This window comes from Moschus berezovskii, chromosome 9 (assembly GCF_049115385.1).
Source record: "Moschus berezovskii isolate FMDL1 chromosome 9, NW_MosBer_1.0, whole genome shotgun sequence".
NCBI lineage: Eukaryota > Metazoa > Chordata > Mammalia > Artiodactyla > Moschidae > Moschus > Moschus berezovskii.
Genome location: NC_142468.1, coordinates 104,998,748 through 105,016,209, shown reverse-complemented (window position 1 = coordinate 105,016,209; position 17,462 = coordinate 104,998,748). Strand labels below are relative to the sequence as shown.

General features: G+C 36.8%; 2 pseudogenes; one reads left to right on the top strand and one right to left on the bottom strand.

The window, feature by feature from the left end:
• Nucleotides 1-279: 279 nt before the first annotated feature.
• LOC129562852 (olfactory receptor 4K3-like) lies at nt 280-1,183 on the top strand (annotated as a pseudogene).
• Nucleotides 1,184-4,425: 3,242 nt separating this feature from the next.
• Nucleotides 4,426-5,363, bottom strand: LOC148776908 (olfactory receptor 4F6-like; annotated as a pseudogene).
• Between the last annotated feature and the right edge of the window lie 12,099 nt (nt 5,364-17,462).

Genomic DNA, 17,462 nt, shown 5'->3' with positions numbered 1-17,462 from the left:
TAAGATTCTATCACTATGTTTATAGGCATTGCGTACATTTTCCTTGTATACAGATACAAGAGTTTACATTGAGCATACAAATGGGAGTGAAATTGCTGCACCATAGAATATATGTATATTGATCATTAAAAGAGAAAGCCAATTGCTTTTTACAGTGATTATGTACGTACACGCTTCCATTAGTAGCGCATAAAAAACACACTTGATGCACAGACTGTTTATTTATAAAATCTATTTTTACATTTTTTCTTCAGATAAATTTAGAAGACACTGAATTGAATGGAAGAAGTAAACCAGTCTGTGGTGTCTGAATTTATTTTTCTTGGGCTGTGTGACTCATGGGACCTCCAGGCCTTCCTCCTAGTGGTATTTTCTTCACTTTACTTGATCACCATTTTAGGCAGTGTCTTCACTGTGCTCCTAGTTATTGCTGACCTTCACTTCCACTGCCCTATGTACTTCCTGTTAGCAAATCTGTCATTCTCTGACTTATGCTTTTCCTCAGTAGCCACCCCTAAACTGATCACAGACTTTCTGAAGGAAAATAAGCCCATCTCCTTCAGAGGTTGCATGTGTCAGATGTTTTTCGGACATTTTTTTGGAGGGGGTGAGATGGTGCTCCTAGTGATGATGGCCTATGACCGCTGTGTGGCCATCTGCAAGCCACTCCGTTACTCCAGCATCATGAATACAAAAATGTGCATTCGACGAGTGATGACATCATGGATCATTGGCTTTGTGCATTCAATAAGCCAACTAGCTATAATTACACAACTGCCCTTCTGTGGACCCAGAAAATTGGATAGCTTTTTCTGTGATATTCCATTGGTGATCAAGTTAGTCTGCATGGACACTTATATTCTAGAAGTGCTGACAGATGCTGACAGTGGGGTACTTGCAACCGTTTGCTTCTTTCTGTTGCTGACCTCTTACTCATATTCTCCTTACTGTCTGCCACCAATCAAAGGGTGGGGCCTCCAAGGCGCTCTCCACCTGCACTGCCCACATCACAGTGGTCGTGTTATTCTTTGGGCCTTGCATCTTCATCTACCTATGTCCACTCAGCATCACTTGGGTGGACAAGTTCCTTGCTGTATTTTATGCGATCATCACACCACTACTAAATCCAGTCATTTATACTTTAAGAAACAAAGAGATTAGAAATGCCATTAAGCGGCTATGATGACTTAGATTTCTTTTGGTATTTCATCATTTCCAATTATCAGAATGTCGACTGTGAGTGCACTAAATTGGCCACACCTACCCTGTTACTTAAGCCTGGGAAGAGTTCCCCGATTCACATATTGAAATCATGTGTATCTCTTGATGAAAACTGTGTGTCAATTCTTTAGGATTCTAGAATTGCTAAAATGAGTTCCTGTTTGGGAAATTTGGCCAGTCTTTTGAAGTATGATTTTGATTGTTCTCAAGAATGACTTGAAATTAGTAAGAATGTTAATACTTTATATCACTACTGTTACTATTATTTCAACACTGACCACCATATCAGGGAATTTTCTATTATCCTATGCATTTCTTTTAGCAGAACATTTCACATAGACCTTCTCTAAAGTTTTCTTTAATAAGCTACTGCATCATATTGCTCTCTTTTACAAAACAATAGTCACCAATTAGTTAACATTCTAATTACCTTCCATAGACATATCTATAAAAGTAATCATTAAGCATTCCTAATCATATTCAAAAAGTTGAATCATAATCATAATCTGTATAGAGCTTTGTTTCTTCAACATCATGTTTTATTTGTGAAACACTGTAATTGTCTTTAAATGATGTATATGAGATACAAAGATGGCTATATTAACAACCTTTAGAGATTTTGCTTTTTTCCCTCCAATTCATAAATAGATTAGGCAGTTCATCATATAGGTAGGTAAAAAAATTTAGTTTTGTAATAAACTATCCATTTAATTCATTTCAGTGTTCAAATAGTCTGTAAAAACAGGATTATATACAAAGTTTGCAAGTTACTCATTACTACATATAACAAAACAAAACTTTTCTTCAGAAATCTTCCTCAAAAAATCATACAAGTTTGCATCCATTTATCTGAACCCATGGATCTAGTTATATCTCAAATTTATATCTCAAATTAGTGACATGTATGCTAGTCACTCAGTCGTGTCCAACTCTGTGACTCCAGCCTGCCAGGCTCCTCTCTCCATGGAATTCTCCAGGAAAGAATACTGGAGTGGGTTGCCATTCCTTTCTTCAGGGCATCTTCCTGACCCAGGGATTAAATCCAGGTTTCTCACATTCCAGACAGATTCTTTATCATCTGAGGCTCCAGGGAAGCAAAAGATGACATGGTTCTGTGTATTTTGTAACATTCCCAATAGAAAATCTCAGGAATAAACCCTTATATAAAAGAATTGCTATTTTCATATGCGTATGTATTTTGACTTTTTGTTCTTTTAATCTCTCTTTACTCAGTTTGGATAGTATCTATTGACTTGTCTTTGAAGCCACCTAGCCTTTCTTCTGCTGTGTCCAGTCTGTTTTTAAATCAAGCCCCCTTAAATTCATAATTGCACATATTTAATTTTATTTCAAAACATCCCTTGGTTCTTTCTTAGATTGTTTCTCTGCGAAAATGTTTTTAGGTTTTCAACTTCTTAATGTCGCTTTAGATTGTATGAGTTATACTCTTTGCTAATGTCAACAATTGAGCCATCCATAGTCTACTTCTATTATTTTCCTCTTAATTATCAGTTGCATATCCCTGCTACTTATATATCATATTTTTTTCTATTTTGAATACTGTGTATAAAAGAATATTTAGCTCTGGCATGATATGTGTGTGTGTTAGTCACCCAATCATGTCTGACCCTTTGCGATCCCATGGACTGAAGCCCACCAGGTTCCTCTGTCCACAAAATTCTCCACAAAAGGATACTGGAGTGGGTTGCCATTTCCTTCTTCACAGGATCTTCTTGATCCAGGGATCGAACCCAGGCGGAATCTTTTCCATCTGAGTCCCTATTCCTCCACAAATTATCTACTCTCTCTTCTGTGAGGCATAAAAGAATAAGGTGTGATCACTTCAGTCCAATCAAGGACTAAAGCCTTTTTGAATCTGGATTGTAAATTTTATAAGACTTAGTACACCTCAGGTTTGTTCCTGTTCCTTGGATAGATCCCTTCCAAGTTTGAATGATGATTCTACTAGATCTTTTTCTCCTCAGTCTGAAAGAATTCAGGTGATTCAGTTTTGCCCTTCAGAACTTTTATGCTTAGAACTTTAGTCTTCTTCCTTCTCTTGCTATTTTCAAAAAGTATGGAAAATTACCCAAAGAGAAATCTGGCTTTACTTAAGGTACCTGACAAGAATCCATTCAAAACACAAATAAAAGCAATGAAATAATTGTGAACAGGAAAAATATAAAATGTAGAACTGATTGATAATCTTAAATGAATCTTGGATCACAGTACTCAAACATAGGGTCCTTTCATAGGTTTGCAGGAAATTTGGTTCAGTCTTCTAGTTATCAAACTATAAATTAAATTAGTTTTGTTATTTATACAGGTTATACACAATAACATATAACTGAGACCCATGTTTTGACACAAAAGAGTTATATAAGATGAGTTATTAGAGAAAAATAGTCAGCAAATGATTTGGACAGAATGGCTGTTAGCTAACGATAATACCAGCCAGGCTATGGTCAGACCAACATGTTCCAATGTTGGAGGAATATTCATTGATGGATTAAGTCATAATTTCAGAAAATTGTAAAATAACAACATATTCATAAATTTCCCTGTCCAAATCCAACTGTAGATGACTTGAGTCCGAAATTGAGACAAGCTAGGGTGAGATTAGTAGCCAGAGGCCAAGCTCATGAAATATATTATGAGACTCTCCCAAATGCTTTTCTTCTGCCATCTGTCAATCTCTCTTTATTATGCTACCTTATCCATCTCCTGTCCATTCCACTGCTATTACCCTGTTTTGTTTCTGCAGGTTGTAAATCCTCCCTCACACATTGTTTTGTCTTTCAGAAAAAATATGATTTTTTCACATCCTAGCTTTAAATCAAAGGAGAGTTAGATATTTCACAACTCCCTCAAACTTTTGACAATATTAGTTATAAGTTAATTCAATTAATTGAAATAAATTGATTAATTGAATCCAAGAAATGTGATGTATAAGGCCATACACTCGGGAGATTCGAAGTGTATAACTGACACTTTTTCAAAAATTTCTACCAAGCAATTCCTGGGATTAATCTGGCTATCAAACAACTTGCTACCTAAAGAGTTCAATGTAACCTCATAATAAATAGTCTAGGCTGAATACTAAAAAATGGTGACTTTAGAAAAAAAATCTCCAAATTTTATATATTTATTTAAGCATTTTTATTACATGAAGTTGTTTGAGGAAATTGGGCTTCCATGAGTTACTTAGGAGATCTTCCTCCAAATCAGAAGCTGACTACACAGTCACCTCATAGCCATCTTCATGTCCTTGTTTCTCAGTGTATAAATGGCAGGATTCAGGATGGGTGTAACCAAGAAGTCTAAAATGGCAAGAAACTTATCCACTGGGACCGTGGGAAAAGGCCACATGTAAACAAAGATGCATGGTCCAAAGAACAAAACCACCACAGTGATGTGTGCTGACAGAGTAGAGAGGGCCTTGCGCAAACCACCTGAAGAGCGTTTCCATACAGTGACCAGAATGAAAACATAGGAGATGATCAACAAGAAGAAATTACCCATGGATATGAACCCACTGTTGGCAGTGACCATGAATTCCATTTTGTAGGAATCTATGCAAGCAAGCTTGATAAACCAAGGAAGGTCACAGTAAAAGCTGTCGATTTCACTAGGACCACAGAAAGGCAAATGGATCACAAAGCTAACTGGACCACTGAGTGAATGAGGCCAATAGCCCAAGCACCGCACGGAAGCAAAAGACACACCCGTGGGCTCATGATGGTCAGGTAGTGCAGGGGCTTACATATGGCCACATATCGGTCTAAGGCCGTGGCAGTGAGCAGCACCATCTCAGATCCACCCAGGGTGTGAAGAACAAATATCTGGGTGACACACCCCTGGAAGGATATGGTTTTGTGCCCAAAGTTCAGGTCAGAAATCATCTTAGGAACTGTTATGGCAGAAAAACACAAATCAATAAATGAGAGGTTGGCTAAAAGGAAGTACATGGGGGAATGTAGATGAGGGTCAAAGGTCACTGTTAGCACAACAAGAAAGTTCCCTAGAACAATTATTACTTAAAACACTGTAGAGAAGGCAAGGAGGAAATGCTACACTGGTCTAGAGGTAGAAAGTCCCAGGAAAACAAATTCAGACACAGAAGTGTCATTTGCTTTACACATTGGCTTGGTCTGGCGATACCTAAAGACTAGAAACAAAACATAACCAAAACATTTAAGAAACATTTTTATTTAAAGAAACAGATTTAAACTTTTATCAAATATGGTTTTAAATCAGAAATCTTCACTAACAGCCATTAATATATTCTGAAAATATAATGCATTAATTTATTTCTTCAACTAACTCAGCTAATGAGTGTAACTGATATTCCTAATGAGTATCCACTATATTCCAAGTTCAATGTCAGGTTCTGAGGTGAAACAGTAATTCTGACTTTGAGAGTAAATGGACTAGATCTAGATGGGTAGCTACAGGTAGATACATAGATTTAATGAATTTAAATACAGATACATCTCTGACAACTGATTTCTGGGAAAAGAACAGAGGGCTGTGAGAACAATATGACACATCACCATCATACTTACTCAGGCTCTGCTAAATATGAGTTATTTTCGAAGAGCAAATACAGTAGTCCAGACTTTGGAATGCCATGTGTAAAGACCCTGAGACACGAAGGCCAGTGAGGAAGGAAGGTGAATGATTGAGCTCAGGAGGAGAGACAGGCCAGACAGGATGGAATCTTGTATCCATGATATGAACTTTGTTTTTTATCCTAAGAGTAGTAGAAAATCTGGGGGATATTCAGTTGCAGCTGATAATTTTTTGCTTTCAAACAGTTACAAAAGCTTCAATGTAAAGAATGGAAGGAGAAGGTAAACTTAGAGTGACTTCAAGAGACTATTGAATAATCATTTTCATCCGTAGACAAGTTGAATTATTCAACCAATAGTGTTGGCACAACAGATAAAGCTTGGAAACATGTAGATTATTGCCTCATCATAAACTCAAAAAGTTTCAAAAGGATATTTAAACATCAAAAAAGGGTAACAAACCAAGAGAAATAAAAATAATATTTAAGCAAACATTTAAGGTGGAAAATTCATCTAAGAATATCTCTTATTAACAAATGAGGGAGGAAAAATAGTTGGCACTATCCAAAATATTCAGTCTTGTTATACTTAGGTATAGGTGGATATACAAAATTTTGTATAAATATCTACATATAGATATCTTATATGGATATATAAACACTATAAAATAAAAAACACACTCTGAAAAATAAGTTATAAAATATCAGACAGATGACTAACATTTCTATTATGGAATCAGTTCCTCCAGAAAGATAAAGAAAGGAAATGTGATATACAAATTTTAAAATGAGAAAAACATATAAGACAACCAACTCACAATAAGTCCCAATAGTTGATTGTCATATGAAAGTAAATTCTCACTAGTAATCAAAGAAATGGAGAGAAGATTGCTCTGGGTGCTATTCTGTACTAACAAATTTCAGAGGTTCAAAAAATTGATGACATCATGGAGGAAGCTGTGAGGAGAAAGTCATACTCATACACTGATAAAAAGAATGAAAACTGATGCAGTTTCTTTAGAAGGCACATTAGAAATAGATACCTAAACTTCAAAATTTTCCTTATATATGACTAAGAATCTCAATCAAGAAAAAATAACACATACACATTACTATATATAAAATAGATAAACAGCAAGGAACTATTCTATAGCAAAGGCAACTATGTTTAATATCTTGTAACTGCTTATTTAACTTATATGCAGAGTACATCATGAGGAATGCTGGGTTGGAAGAAGCACAAGCTGGAATCAAGATTGCCGGGAGAAATATCAATAACCTCAGATATGCAGATGACACCACCCTTATGGCAGAAAGTGAAGAGGAACTAAAAAGCCTCTTGATGAAAGGGAAAGAGGAGAGTGAAAAAGTTGGCTTAGAGCTCAACATTCAGAAAAGTAAAATCATGGCATCTGGTCCCATCACTTCATGGCAAATACATGGGGAGACAGTGGAAACAGTGTCAGATTTTATTTTTGGGGGCTCCAAAATCACTGCAGATGCTGACTGCAGCCATGAAATTAAAAGACGCTTACTCCTTGGAAGGAAAGTTATGACCAATCTAGATAGCATATTAAAAAGCAGAGATATTACTTTGCCAACCAAGGTCCGTCTAGTCAAGGCTATGGTTTTTCCCGTGGTCATGTATGGATGTGAGAGTTGGACTGTGAAGAAAGCTGAACGCTGAAAAATTGATGCTTTTGAGTTGTGGTGTTAGAGAAGACTCTTGAGAGTCCCTTGGACTGCAAGGAATCCAACCAGTCCATTCTAAAGGAGATCAATCCTGGGTTTTCATTGGAAGGACTGATGCTAAAGCTGAAACTCCAATACTCTGGCCATCTCATGTGAAGAGTTGACTTACTAGAAAAGACTCTGATGCTGGGAGGGATTGGGGGCAGGAAGACAAGGGGACAACAGAGAATGAGATGGCTGGATGTCATCACCGACTCGATGGACATGAGTTTGAGTGAACTCTGGGAGTTGGTGATGGACAGGGAGGCCTGGCCTGCTGTGATTCATGAGGTTGCAAAGAGTCAGACACAACTGAGCAACTGAACTGAACTGAATAATTTTTAAAGCAAAAAAATCTGGAAAAGAGAATATATAAATATATATATAGATATGTGCTTCCCTTGTGGCTCAACTGGTAAAGAATCTTCCTGCAACGCAGGAGACCCTGGTTTGATCACTGGGTTGGGAGGATCCCCTGGAGAAGGGAAAGGCTACCCACTCCAGTATTCTGTCCTGGAGAATTCCATGGACTATATAGTCCATGGGATCGCGAAGAGTCGGACACGACGGAGTGACTTTCACTTACTTACTTATATATAGATATATACAAACATATATGAATGAATCACGTTGCTGTATACCTAAAACTAACACAACATTGTAAATTAACTATACCTCAATAAAACAAGAAAATTTGCCTAGTGTATTGAAACTAGATAAGCTAAAACAAACTACAAGGGGCACTGATGATAAAAAAAATTACAGAAAGAAAAATAATGTAATTAGCAGCAGAGAATATTCATAGTTAAATGAATATGAATTAAATATTCATAGTTCTTCCATCTGGAGAAAAGCATTATTACTCATATACAGAACAAAGTTCAATCAATGAACATATGAATAACAGACATTTTAATAAATGAGATATTTACAAGAAGGATATATAGGAAACCCACTTTCCTACAAAGTCTAGGGAAAAATAGAAAAATGTTTATCTTTAGTTCTTATCAGTAAGTTGTTCATCTCCAGGCTTATATGCATTTATTAGTTTGAGTCATAAGAAACTGTTCCATCAGTTAGTTCATATTTGGTCAAATATCAATTTTATAGAATTCAATCTAATATATAAGCTATTTATTCATACATGATCTTCTAAACAACTTTAAGCAAACCAAATCACTGATGCTTGTTCCACATCTGAATTGAATACCAGGAGTCCCCCACTTGCACTGCTAAACTTTCCTCCAGGCCCCACACCACTAACAACCATGCTGTCTCTTGTCACTCCTCCCTGGCACTCCACACCACGCCTGGGCTCTCCCGTGGGCATAATCCTCACTGCCTCAGAGAGAAAGTAGCATAAGCCGGTTGGAGCCCCTTGAAACTATTATAGCCGAGAATAGACATGCAGGCAGCCGGGCCAGTCGGGAAGGACACTGTGAGGGTAATGGATGTGAAGCGGGTCTTGTAGCCAGAAGAGAACACTGCAGGGGTGGTGCCAGAAGGCCCTGATACAGGGGCAGTGAGTGGAGGATTTTATAGCCAGTAACAGAAAAAGAATTGGCCAGAACAAGAGAGAACGAATGGAACAGTCAGCAGAGTTAACTGCGACGGGTGTGGCGTTTCAAAGGAGCTGTCATCAGGCTTCTGTCTAAGGCTTTGATCATGAAACGTGTAGATTTTAAAACATACATTGTCTGGTATACAAAGCAATGCACATTTACCTTGTTTCCAAATGTAAAAAATAAATTGTTTCAAAGACCAAAAGAAAGTTCAGTTTAAAAAAATACTGATAAATATTTGTATTAGTATTAGAAAAACTAGGTGATTATTTTTTTCCTGTTTTTCTCTTTTCTAAACATTAAAAATCCATTAATAATACACTCTTCATCTGTTATAGTTCAGTAAGAAAGGCAAAATATTGGCATTAGTCAAACAAAAGATTATATTTGATGCAGAGGTCAATATAGTAACTGGGCAAGGAGAGTAAGCTTGAAAAAGTGGCGATGTGCACAGGCACTGCAGCAGGAACAATGACAGCACGTACAAGTGACCCAGGAACATACTGACAGACGCCTAGCCTCAGTAGCAGAGTGATTAGGAGGCTCACAGTCATCTGTTCACCAACTGACAGGGAACAAAGAAAGAGAAAAAGAGACAGATGAAAATGAATTTCCAATATTATGAAGCTATAAAAATTAAATGAATAGTTCTATATATTTACAGATCTGGAAAGATTTTCAATTTAGGGGACACAAGAAAGTACATGAAAATAACACTATGCCTTCCATTTTGGAAAAAGTATTGAGGTTCTCAAAGCATTAAAATTACATCTTTTCATGTAACAATTTCACTTCTTATATATGCAAAGGAAATGGAATCAGTATCTTGAAGAGATATTGACACTCCCATGTTCATTGCAGCATTACTCACATTAACCAAATTATGGAAACAGACATAATTTCTGGTGATGAATGAACAGTTAAAGCAAATGTGATATACACACACAACACAACACACACACACATACCAAAATATAATTCATTCTAAAAAAAAAAAAATCCGGCCATTTGCAACAAGGTGATTAAAAGCGGAGAAAAGTGTAATAAGCCAGTCATAGAAAGCAAGACACTGCATTGTATCACATATGAGACATCTAAAAGAGTCCAATTCATGGAAGCAAAGAGTAAAATTGTGGTTTTCGGGGCCTAAGGGGAGGGTGAAATGGGGAGATGTTGGTCAAAAGAGGCAAAATTTCACATATCAAGGTGAATAAGTTCTGGAGACCTAATGCACAAGCAAGTTGTGTTTATACTTGAAATTTGCTGAAAGGTAAATCTGAAGTGTCTTCACACACAAAACAGTGGGAACTGTGCCAAGCTGTGGATACATTCATTAGCTTGATTGTGGTAGTTATTTGACAATTACTGGTAATCATTTGTCATATATAATATAGACATATAACAAAAATTATTTGATATACACAATGTATAATAGACCTATATCAAAACATCAAGTTGTACACCTTAAATACACAAAATATTTGTGACAATTATACCTCAATTTTTCTGAAAAAATAAAAATCTGTTATAGCCACTTGCATGAAAGTTTTTTGTTACTGCATAATAACATTGTAACCTATCTGAAAAAGCCTATGTTAATCATCATTTGTTGGGGCTTGTGCAGTCCTAGAAAAAGAGCTTTGCAACCTTGGCAATTCAGGAACTAATCTAGTTAAATTTGATGTTACATGAAAATTGAGGTCCTGTTCTTATGAGTAATAATATTATCATCACCTATGTGCAAAGTCTAAAGTATTAAAGATATCTGTGTATGTATATTCATAGCTGGCATTGATTCCTGCAAAAATTGTTACATGATGACCAGTACTATGTCTTAAATTGGTATAATGTTGATGTCAGTTTATTATATTTATTCAAGTACCTAGAAACCATCCAAATACTAAAGTGAGAACCTCTAACAGCAAAAAATTATTTTTATGAAAATACGTTTGTGCTTGGAAAAAAGTTCTAAGACTGCATATTAAATATTACCAATAGTGAATCCTAAAAAATAGGACTACATATGGCTTTTATTTCCTCTGGCCTATATTTCTGTATTATTTAAATGGTCTAAAACAACCTGATATTGGCTTTTGACTTAAAAATGAAATGTATTGATAAAACACAGAGTAAGAGGCTCAGATGAACATGCAACCCTTCAAATTCAGACTGTAGTGAAGGCAGTACCATTTTGTCAAATATTTAAAAATTAGTTTTACAAGTGAGTAAACAACTGCTTACTCATAAAAAAAATCACAATAGCTCCTTAACAAAAAATGTTCTCTATAAGAAATCAAAGACCAAGTTAAAACCTTCTATTTGTGACAGTCTACTGCTAGTTTCTTTTTTTCTTTTTAAACATGTTTCAGTGCTATTTTCTCAAATCATCCCACCCTCGCCTTCTCCCACAGAGTCCAACAGTCTGTTCTTCACATCTGTGTCTCTTTTACTGTCTCGCATATAGGGTCATCGTTACCATCTTTCTAAATATATGCGTCAATATACTGTATTGCTATTTTTCTGACTTACTTCGCTCTGTATTAATAGGCTCCAGTTTCATCCACCTCATTAGAACTGTTTCAAATGCATTCTTTTTAATAGCTGAGTCAGAAACTGCTAGTTTCTTTAAAGCATATCTATCGTTTAGCTGACTGGTGCTAATCAGGAAGAAGATGAAAGGAAAAGGAAAGAAAAGAGAGGAGACAGAAAAGACGAGGACAAGCAGAGGAGAGAGACAGGAGAGAACAGAAGCAAGCAGGATGCCGTGACAGCTGAGAGGGGAGCAGGAGTTGGAACAGCGTTCTAGGGAAGGTTCCTGAGTCTTGTTTTGCCTGCTCACGGCTACAAACCCTCAGTAACGTCTGTCTTCACAACGTCTCAACAAGGCACATAAAGGGACTGTCGACAGTTCATTGTCCCAGCCCCTTATCTCACCTCTCTGCCTCACAAACCTGAACGACAAGGACACGTGTTCTTTCATTAATATCAAGGTTACCCGTAATTTTGTTCTGTACTATAGCTTTCCTTTTTCATGCAGCTGATTACTTTTTGTTCTAGAAATTCTGTCAATTGTTACTCAACAATGTCCCCCTCTCTCCTCCAGTCTTCCTGAGATATTCCTCCATTTTGCTATCACATCTTACTACTGAGAGTCTCATATTCTTTTTTATGTTATAATTTACAATTGGCTAGTCGCTCTGTGGGTTTCCCGGGTAGCTCAGCTGGTAAAGAATCTGCCTGCAAGGCAGGGGACCTCTGCTCGATTCCTGGGCTGGGAAGTTCCCCTGGAGAAGGTATAGGCTACTCCCTCCAGTGTTCTTGCCTGGAGAATCCCCACGAACAGAGGAGCCTGGTGGGCTTCAGTCCATGGGGTCGCAAAGAGTCAGGAACAACTGAGTGACTAACCACAGTTGCTCTGTCTCCACTGCTAGGAGTATGAGCTTCTTAAGAGCAGGAACTATGTCTTAAACAGAAATCCTGACCAGATGAAGTTTTGTGGATTTAGGAGAGAAGGCAAGGGTTTGGATGGCTGTGGGTGTGCACATACATATGCCTCGAAAATTGACAATAATAGTTTCTTATTAAACACAATGATTTTTTTATATTATAAGAAAACTCATGCTAGTAGAATTTTTTAAAAAGCAATTGTCATTCTAGAAATTTCCATGAGCAACATGTCAAAGATGATTCACATCAAAATCAATTCCCAAGGTCCTTTCTAGTACTTAGTGAAATATAATCCATGTCCAAAAATTTCCCTGTAAATTAAAATACAATTTAGGTGTATGAAGAGCTGCACACAACCTGAAATGACAACTTGAATTTACCTTTGGAAAGATTGGCACTTGTGTATTCAACAAGGTTCAGCAAATGCGTATTGAATTGAAAAACAGATAAGAAAGAGCTGGAGGCCAGGTACATGGGGAGAAGTTTTGTAATGTTGTAGTAGAGTTGCTGTATTCTGCTCATATAGGGGAAAGAGCTGGTGATTTTAACAGGTTATTCACTTAAATTATACTCTCTCCACTTACCTGACCTCCCCAAAAAACAAATCCCAAGAAACAATATTTTCACTATAATAGAATCTCTTAAAAACTGGTTCCCTCTTTGATCTCTGTGGTTAGTTCTCCTTACAGTTACTCCAGCTTTAACAACAGCATTGGATGACCCTTTGATGACTCAGTGACCTGAATTCCCAGGCTGTTAATTATGAGATCTCTACCTTGAATTCCCATAGCATTAAGAGAAGAAAAAATATTAGAAGTCTGATTGAAAAAGTAAATGGGAAACAAAGGAAGCTATGGTTAATAAATGATGACAACAGCATCTTCAAGGAAACTCAGCATCTCCTAACATTTGAATATCTATTAATAAATTAAATATCACTTAGACCAATACCAGTGAAAAAGGAATGCCTATTAAGACACTCCTGGACTATTCCTAGAAACCCTATACCTGCTTTTACCTCATTTATATAATTACCAAACACATTTTAGCACTTCCCTAGTGGCTCAGAGAGTAAAGCGTCTGCCTGCAATGCAGGAAACCCGGGTTCGATTCCTGGGTCGCAAGATCCCCTGGAGAAGGAAATATTAACCCACTCCAGTCCCCTTGCCTGGAAAACCCCATGCACGGAGAAGCCTGGTAGGCTACAGTCCATGGGGTTGCAAAGAGTCGGACACGACTGAGCAACTTCACTTCACTTCCACTTCACTTCCAAACACATTTTAGCCATAATAATATCTAGGAAAATAGAAATTAAATATGTTGGCAAAGGTCAATATGCTAAAGTCAAAACTAACATTCAAATGAAATAATATTCTGAATCAGGAATTTAATCCCTATACCGATGCTGCCTCTTCTTTGGATCAATGCTATAACATATTAAAAAAAATGAGCTCATATGTCTATTAAGCTTTTTGTTTTTCTGAATATTATACCTATACTATCTCATTTATTATTTAAATGGTGAGATGGAAATACAATATTCTTCCCCATCAGATGAAGAAATAAAGTTGTAATTTACCAGTTAATAGTAGAAAAGGGACAGACTGTGTGTCTTAGCATTCAGCCCTGTGTATTCTTTATTCATGAACTAAATCTAGACATACTGAATGTATCTAACTCTATAACGCTGCTCAGAAAAGTAATGTGTACACACAGAAGACCAAATATCACAATTCTTATATCATTTAACATTATTATAAGAGCTCCATTTCAACAGATTGTTTCAAAAAATTGATTTTTGTTAAACTGCTATTATTCTCATTTTACAAAAAATTAGACTAATTTCTACATAACATCTAGCCTAGAGAGAAATAAGCAAAAACTTTATGTTGGAACAATAGCATTCTCTTTTATATAAGTACATATTTCCCTATCATGATTTTTTAAAAATGAGCTTAAAAAAATGTGGAAACTAAAATCCTAATTCATAATGGAAAATAATATTTACTCATTTATCTCTTTAGCGTTGCATTTTATATATGGAGAAGAAAATGGCAACCCACTCCAGTATTCTTGCCTGGAAAATCTCATGGACAGAGGAGCCTGACAGGCTATAGTTCTGGGGTCGCAAAGAGTCGGACATGACTGAGCAATTTCACTTCACTTCACTTTTATCTTATCAAGGTAAAATTAACATAAGGTAAAATCAATCATTTGAAAGCTACAAACTGATGGCATTTAGGCTTTCATTATATTGTGGAATCATCACTTCTACCTAGTAATGTTCACATACAAGATTTTGTTTTAATACTTGTTTTTAATTCTTTGGGATTATAAAATAGGAGCATAATTGATGAGTTTTATGGTAATTCTGTTTAACTTTGTGAGGAGCTGCAAAGTAGGAAGGGTATCACCCCACTGAAATGTATTTGGCATTTTCTCATGATTACACCAGAGTTATGGGTTCAGTGCAAGCATACCACAGGTGATCTGCCATTTTGACACCTCCCATCAAATGTCTATATCATCACCATGATTTATATCTGTTGATGCTGACCTTGGTCACCTGACTGAAATGTTTCTCAGGTTGCCTCATTGTAGATTTACTTTCCTTACTATCCACACTGCATTTTGAGGAAAGTCACTACACTCAGCCCATACTTAAGGAATGAGTAGCTACGTTCCCCTCGATTAGGGTAGTGTGCTTCATAATTTATCTCTAATTCTCCTGCATGGGTGGTTACTCTTCTACCCCATGTACTAATTTATTCAATTATTTACATCAGTATGAAATCATGGGTATTTATAATTTGGATTATAATCTGAAACTGCTCTTGGGAGTTTTATTTTCATTAGGCTCTTAAGCTTCTCTGATGTATACCTGCATCAAGTATTGTGAGTTTATTTATGTATGTTTCCATTCCCTTCCGTTCAGTCGCTCAGTCGTGTCCGACTCTTTGCAGCCCCGTGGACTGTAGCCTACCAGGCTTCTCCTTCCATGGGATTCTCCAGGCAAGAATACTGGAGTGGGTTACCATTTCCTTCTCCAGGGGATCTTCCCGACCCAGGGATCGAACCCGGGTCTCCCGCATTGGAGGCAGACGCTTTAACCTCTGAGCCACCAGGGAAGCCCTTATGTATGTTTGATCATCCCCTTATTTTCTGGGACCAAAAGATGCTCCTGGCTTATCTGGCATCTTTATTTCCTATTCCTACAATAGCCATTTCTCTGAAGATCCCTGGTTCCTTTAACTGGATAACAGTATTAGAAACAAACACGAGCTCGTTGTTGTTAGGCTGTCATTCCATTCAGGCACCCACAGAAGACACAGAAAATGTCTTAGAAAATATATTCAAAGTTACAGTATCATAAAAAATAATTTCACTGTACTAAAATCTTCTGGGTGTAACTTATTCATTCATTTCCCTTAAGCCATGAACCCCTGACAACCACCTAACCACCACCTAACCACCTAACACTGTATCCATAGTTTTGCATTTCATACAGGTGGAATCACACAGCACATAGACTTTTCAGATTGGCTCCCTTTATGTAGCAATAGACACTTAAGGATCCTGTATATCTTTTCATGACATAATAGATTATTTCTGTTTATTACCAAATAATATTCCATTGTACAAGTGTACCACACTTTACTTAACCACTAACAGATTGAAGGATGTCTTGGATGGCTCTAGTTTTTGGTAATTATGGATAAAGCTGCAACAATTGTTCAAATGCAGATTTTGTATAAACAGAATTTTTAACTCAGTTTGGTAAATGCCCAGCGGTACTATTACTTTATCATATGGCAATACTATCATTAGCTTTGTAAAGCTCTACCAAACTGTCTTCCAAATGTTTGTCTTTATTTAAAGTTGTTTTAATCAGGCTAGAGGTTTCTTTAGATTACTCTTTCATTGGTTGCCCCGTTTGGTTTCTTTAAAAGCCCCATGTCCTAGAAGTCACAGGAGTATAAGAATAACAATATTAACACCTTGATTAATTGAACAGAATGTCCACCGCCTCCACTTGTTGTGTCTCCTAACTCGGTGGAGCTGAAACACAAGATTCATTTACTCCCTAAAACATATAAATAGATACACTAGATAGAGAGGAAGTAACCGTGAAGTTTAGATAAACCCTGGGAACCTGTCCAGAGTCCCCAATCACTGAGAAATAGTGAAATGTCTGTTTAGCAAAAAAAATCTCTAACAATGAGAAGGGAAGAAAATGAATAGAAAGTCATCCTGTAGATATGCTGCATTTTAGCCACCCATTCTTGGGAGCTGATGTGGAGCTGAGATGAAGGTATTTGACTCTGAGCTCTCCCAACTCCATGCTGCTGCTGCTAAGTAGCTTCAATCGTGTCAGACTCTGTGCGACCCCATAGGTGGCAGGCCACCAGGCTCCCCTGTCCCTGGGATTCTCCAGGCAAGAATACTGGAATGGGCTGCCATTTCCTTCTCCACCCAACCCCATATTCAAGGTTATTTTAATGTAGTTATCATAATTAAATGTTTGTATTCCCCTATGTTAAAGATATTCATACAACAGAACCTAAATAAATGGCTTGAAGGGTTATCATCTCTGGTTTCCATTCCTAAACATAGTCAGCTAAAGTTTAATGTACAGATGTTTCGAAACTGTGTCAAGACAGAGGACCCTCCTTTGCCTGATCATCAACCAAGTTGACCAGTGGTGGATTGACATCACTGACACTATGTACATGGTTAATGTCAAATGTAATAATCTCACTCGTCTACGTCATTGTTTTCATGTCTGCTTTCCAAACCCTAACCATTCATTCTCAAAGTGTGAAAAGAACACTAAAAAGGTGTAGTTACATAAATTTTCTCTTAATTTCTCTAAAAACAACCATATACATTGAACGAAATATATTTAAGCATATTATTTTAGAGTAACTGGA